This window comes from Mustela nigripes, chromosome 4 (genome assembly GCF_022355385.1).
Source record: "Mustela nigripes isolate SB6536 chromosome 4, MUSNIG.SB6536, whole genome shotgun sequence".
Taxonomy (NCBI): Eukaryota; Metazoa; Chordata; class Mammalia; order Carnivora; family Mustelidae; genus Mustela; species Mustela nigripes.
In genome coordinates this window covers 35,838,246-35,844,245 of record NC_081560.1, presented here as the reverse complement: position 1 = coordinate 35,844,245, position 6,000 = coordinate 35,838,246, and positions in this window count along the sequence as shown.

Below are 6,000 nucleotides of genomic sequence, written 5' to 3'. Positions count from 1 at the left end.
ACCAGTATCCCTTTGCTAGGGACCTCTAGGCCAACAGTCTACAGGATAAGGCTTAAAATTTTGCCTGCAGAGTCCATCAGAGGGTAGTGCCTGTGATTTAAACCCACTTCTGTCTGACTTTCCCCCAAAGGTGATGCCCCTCTGAAAGCAAAATTAGTTTATTTTGATTGAACAAAAAATGGGGCTATTGAAAAATTCTCTCCATCTTTGTAAAGATTGCATATATTTAAATCTATGAATTTTCTAAAAGCATATTGTTTTGACTCTTGAATAAAAATGTTCAAGTTGCTTTTTTAGATATAGGACATCTATGCTGGAGAAAAATAGTCAATGTGTTGTTGATTTTGCCTAATGATGGTAAGGGGAACTACTCTGTTTTCTTGAAAATGAGATGATATTATCTTCCTTAGGTGTCCACTTTTTTTGGTCCTTTCAAGTAACTTGAAAGTAACTTTTTAACTTGTGTTATCTTCTGAACATATTAACAGAAGTAAATAATTGCTCAACAAAGTATTGTATAGAGGAAAATTTGATAAAGTACTTTCAAAATCATATACTATCAATTAATATAATTGTTGCTAACATGCATAAAACCTGTTATTTTAAATTACTTTAGAGCCTGACCTTCCTGTTACCTCCAAGTCTGATTTCTACTTATCTAATTGTCCTCTTTATGAAAATAATCTGAATATTTTTTCCCACTTTTATAAATTTAATTTAAAATTTGAGGTCAATTCTATTTCTTAAAGAAAGCACATTTACTAGACATTTACTTTTAGTATTTAAGGAAATTTACTAATAGTATTCAATTACCTCCAAGTATATATATTTTTTAAATATAAATTTAGGAAGAAATAGAGCCATTTTGATTATCACAAGCAACTAAGACTATTCCAGCTTTTATCCTGACCTTGCATGGAATTCTTTTTTTTTTTTTTTAAGATTTTACTTATTTATTTATTTGACAGAGAGAAATTACAAGTACACTGAGAGGCAGGCAGAGAGAGAGAGAAGGAAGCAGGCTCCCTGCTGAGCAGAGAGCCCGATGCGGGACTCGATCCCAGGACCCTGAGATCATGACCTGAGCTGAAGGCAGCGGCTTAACCCACTGAGCCACCCAGGCGCCCCCCTTGCATGGAATTCTTAAAGGTTTTATTCTCTTGCTTTAGGACTTAGAACTCAGACAACTTCATTTATAATTTTTGTGTTTGTAGGGACCAGTTTTAAAATGCAATGAACATATTAATTAATATAATTAATATGCCTACTGTAGTTATAATTTTCATGACCACACAAGGCCAGCTGAAGATTTCCTCTTACCCTCTGGAAATTTACAGTTACATAAATATATGTAATTGATAATTAAAGACACAGTAAAATTTTAAAGCATTCATTCATCTAGCAAACATTTCATCTTACACTAATACAGAGAAAAATATTTTTAACCAAGAAAAATCAATTCATAGGAAAGGTCTTTATGCACCCTCAATGCCCTTAGGTAATATCATCAGGTATACATCAGTAGTTACATAGTTGAACTCATTACATCCTATTGATTCATTTATTAATTAATTCTGTTAGTTCTGCCCTCTCTGGACTACTGAATATTCCAAGAGAATCTAATTCTTTTTATAAAGTTAGTGAATATTTTTCATAATATAAAGTTATGATTTTTTGTTTCTTTTTGGGGGGGATGTATTTACTGATTTATTTATTTTACATATATTATATACATATTAAATTCTAGGAGCTATGCTGAACTCCAGAGGCCCAGTATTGTAAGGCATAGACATGCTCCCTGTCCTGAGAGTCTGAGAAGAGGGATAATCACAAGTTATGTCTTTCACACTCTTTGAAAGCAGTAATATCTAAGCAAAGAAAAGAGAAAGTTTTACAAGCAGAGGGAATGGAATATGCAAGGGTTCAGAGAAAAGAAAGTATGATCAGTGATAATAGTTAATCATGTTTGGAGAAGTAAACAGGGTAAGTTGTCAGATTTCAAACTATATCTTCGTGGAAATAGTGAATCATTAAAGAAGAATAATAAGAAGAGAATATAATCATACTTTTTTTTTTAAGTGGGCTACCATGCCCAGTGTGGAGCCCAACATTGGGCTCCAACTCACAACCCTGACATCAAGACCTAAGCTGAGATCAAGAGTCAGATGCCTTATCAACTGAGCCAGCCAGGAACCCCTCCTAGTTACATGTTAGAAGGATCAAACTAACTTCAGTGGGTGAAAAAATTAGTTGGATATGAGAGGAGGTGAAGTAGCTAATTAGGATTCATTGTGATACAGACAAAAAATGGTGGGAATTAATCTTAGAAGAGTGGTAGTGGAATGAAAGGAAAATGTAAGGCATCTGGGGAGTATAATCAGTAGTGTGAGGAGATGGAAGGCAACAATGTGTACTGTGTAGCTAGCTGGAGAGAGTGTCCTTCACAAGGACTACAATGGTAGACTATACAGTGGACCCAGGTTTCTGGTTTGAGTAACTGGGATGATGGTAATCTTATTCACTGAAGGAAAATAGGAAGAAATATGCTAGAGGGGGCATAATGAGTTCAGTTTTGGACATGCTGACTTTGAGGTGTCTATGGAATATTAAAAGGTTCATTACAAATAGGTAATGGGATATATGATTCTGGAGCTCATGAAGATTTTTTGGTATTAACTGTAGATCAGATAATATCCACATATTGATAATAGTTAAAAATATAGGAAAATGAACATTTTCAGGGAGAATAAGTAGAAAGAGCAAAGTTGAGTGGCAGAACACTCTACTTAAAACATGGAAAGGAAGAATAGGAAAAGGCCCTGCTGCTGAAGTAGAGAAAATTCTGTGTAAGGTGATTCTGTAGAAAGAAGAGAGAGGATTTTTAAAAGGAAGGAGTAATTAACTGTGTCAGTTGCTGCCAAGAAGTCAAGTATGGTAAAAATTAAAACCTAACTATTATGTTTATAAGTGAGGTAATTATTAATGAGCTTGATAAAAGTATTTTTTGTGGAAATGGCTAAGAGTGGAAATCAGAATGTGATGGGTTGTTGGAGGTGAGGAAGTGGAGACAAGGAGTGTGGAACATACTTTGGAACATTTGGAGTGTGAAGGACAGGGGAGAGAGGAAGTCAGTGAGAGGAATATGAGTTCAGGAAGAATTTTTCTTTTTGAAGAAGGATAGAACATTATCATATTCACATATTGTTGAGAAAGAAAGAAGGAAGAGTGTAAGATGATTAAGTTCCTAAGGAGAGTCTCTGGAGAAAAAAGAAGAGTCTCTGGAGAACTGGTAGAAAGATTAGCCTTTGGTAATAGGAGGTGGTAATTCTCTTTCACGGTGATAGGAGGGAAGGAAGAAAAACAGACATAGATAAAACTTACTTTTTGGTTCTATAGCCAGATATGAGGGGAATTTCAAGGTGGTAAGTTGGAAACAGAATCATGTTAAGAAAAGGTGAGGGAGGATGGAGCAAGGGATGAGAAGTTTGAGAGTAATAATATCAAACATTTATTGAACTGTATGTTTCAGGCTCTTTGCTGTGAAATTTTATATGAACTAATTCAGTTAATCCTCAAAGCAATCAGATTCAATGGCTTAATTACCATTGTTCCCATTTTAGAGATGAGGATGGGGAGTAGGCTTGAACTATTCTCTGAGAAAAACAGAAAAACAAGCTGACATGGTCCTGTTGAGGTTATGAAATTATAATGGTACCAAGCTAATAGATCTCATATCCTCATGACAACCTGAATACAAACTTTCAAAATAGCTATCATGAATATGGCCTGAAAACATCTGTTAATTTATTATATTAAAATATCTACTTATGTGCGTATTTTTCCCTCAGAAGGGAAGAATATGGGTCTTAATCATCATAGTACTCTCACGTTTAGTGCTCTCCCAGGCTCATAGTAACCACGATGGTTTATATTAAGCCATTTTTAAACTTGTTTCCATCCTTACTTGCTTTTTAGATCCATCAAGACCTTTCTTTCTTGATTTAATATTCCAAATTCCTCCAGCTTTTCTACATATGATTTTGTTTCCAATCTTTCATGTTCCTGCTAATACTCTGCTACAAAAGCTTGATTGTGTTTATATCTTTAGTATATAGCATTCACAAATAAATGTATCATTGCTGCTATTGTTGAGAAGGAAGAGTCTATCATCAAAGTTACAGATTTGACAATCCTTTTTGTAAATTTAGAGAAACTTAGAGAAAAATAGCTGAATAATGACTATAGTTTGAAGGTAATGATTATAATTCAAGTATGTTACTCTCAGGCACAAAGATTTTTTTTTTATTAATTTCTTCTGCCGAAATGATATGGTTGTTAGCGTATACCTATGAGAGAATTAACCCAACTATCCTAGTAAATGTTTAGCCCAAGTCTGGCTCCTTCTAAAGTTCAGCAACATCTCTACTTCTCTATCCCTGTTGGTTGATATTTGCTTATAGGAAGAAAATAATCCGCAAATTAGCATAACCAAAGCAGAAAGAATCAGACCTGCTAACAACTTGACATTAGCCCCAGTGAGATTCATGTCTGACTTTGGACCTCCGGAACTGTTAATAATAGATTTGTGTTGTTTAAGCTACCTGGTTTCAGTAATCTGCTATAGCAACGATAGACCAATATAGGAAACTACATGTTGAAATTATACATTGAGACAGAATGAAGGACAGGGTACTAAATTTTTTTTGCAGAGATGGTCATTCTATTTGCAGTGAATCAGTAACTAAAGCAGCTTCTTCACCACCAACCTTCATAGACCTACTTTTCCCTGACTGACTTACTGACTTGACTTTACCATCGTTAGCAAATTATCAGCCTACAGATGATCAGATCTGTGTACACTTAAGAATGAAAACACAAGCTCAGGAAAAATGGTGGCTGATCTGCTTATAAAATCTAAGCTGCTGGTCATAACACAGCAATACAGTTAAATTTAGCTATTCTCCAAAACATCACAATTGATGTGTCAATTTGCTGAGGTCATTTTCCTCATTGATAATATTAATAGTGACATAATTTATCATTTATTTGGCATTTATACTGTGCTACATACTATAACGAGAATTTTGCTAGTTCAATTGATCCCACAATAACCATATATAAGAGATTTTTATCCCCATTTTACAGATGAAATTTAAGCAAACTGGCCCCTGTCATGATGTTTGCAGGAATATATAAACTTAAGCTCCGTGTTTTTTGTGGAAGATCTAGGAAGATTGGTAGCATCAGGCCTCTTCTCTTATATTTAAGATAATTGTGTCAACTATAGTACTGGTTTTGCCTATCTGTGCTTCTGCATAAAAACCACTCACCCTTGATTTTTGCTTTGCTTTGCTTTGTAGAACATAACCTATTCTAGGAACAAGTGTCTTTTTTGTAGTTTATTCTGTAGACATTTAATTAAAAGGGAAGATGTGGAACAAAATGGTATTCTGTGACCCAGAGTCTATCAAAGAAGGCTGCCTTCGAAAGTTCAAAATCTGGCAGCATATTTTTGCTTTAGGCTTTACCATGACATGTAAGAATTTATCTACAGGGCAGATACTTAAAAATTAACTCATAAAATAATTTGTTTGACTTCTATAAAACTGAAATCAAAATGTAACAAGATAGGTCAAGGTTTTATACATCTGATATAACAGGATAGATGTTAAATCATTGACAAACTATTCAATATAATTTTTTACTAGACAATTTGAAGTTAGGTAAAAAGAATAGGTTTCCCATTGGGTCAAACTGTGCTGAATATTTTTGTTTTTACTGGATATTTGTAGGTGACAAAGAACCAACTCTTGATTTATCTTTGATGTTGCTTGAGAGCAAAGGGGACAAATCCATTTGACACAGGCAATAATAGGAGACTTATGTATCAGACCTAACCAAAGTGTTAAAATTAAACTGATTTATTTTTTTAAATGAGAAAGCTGACATTTGGGTATTTCTCTAATATTTCTCTATAAATTTGTCAAAACTTGGTTGCTG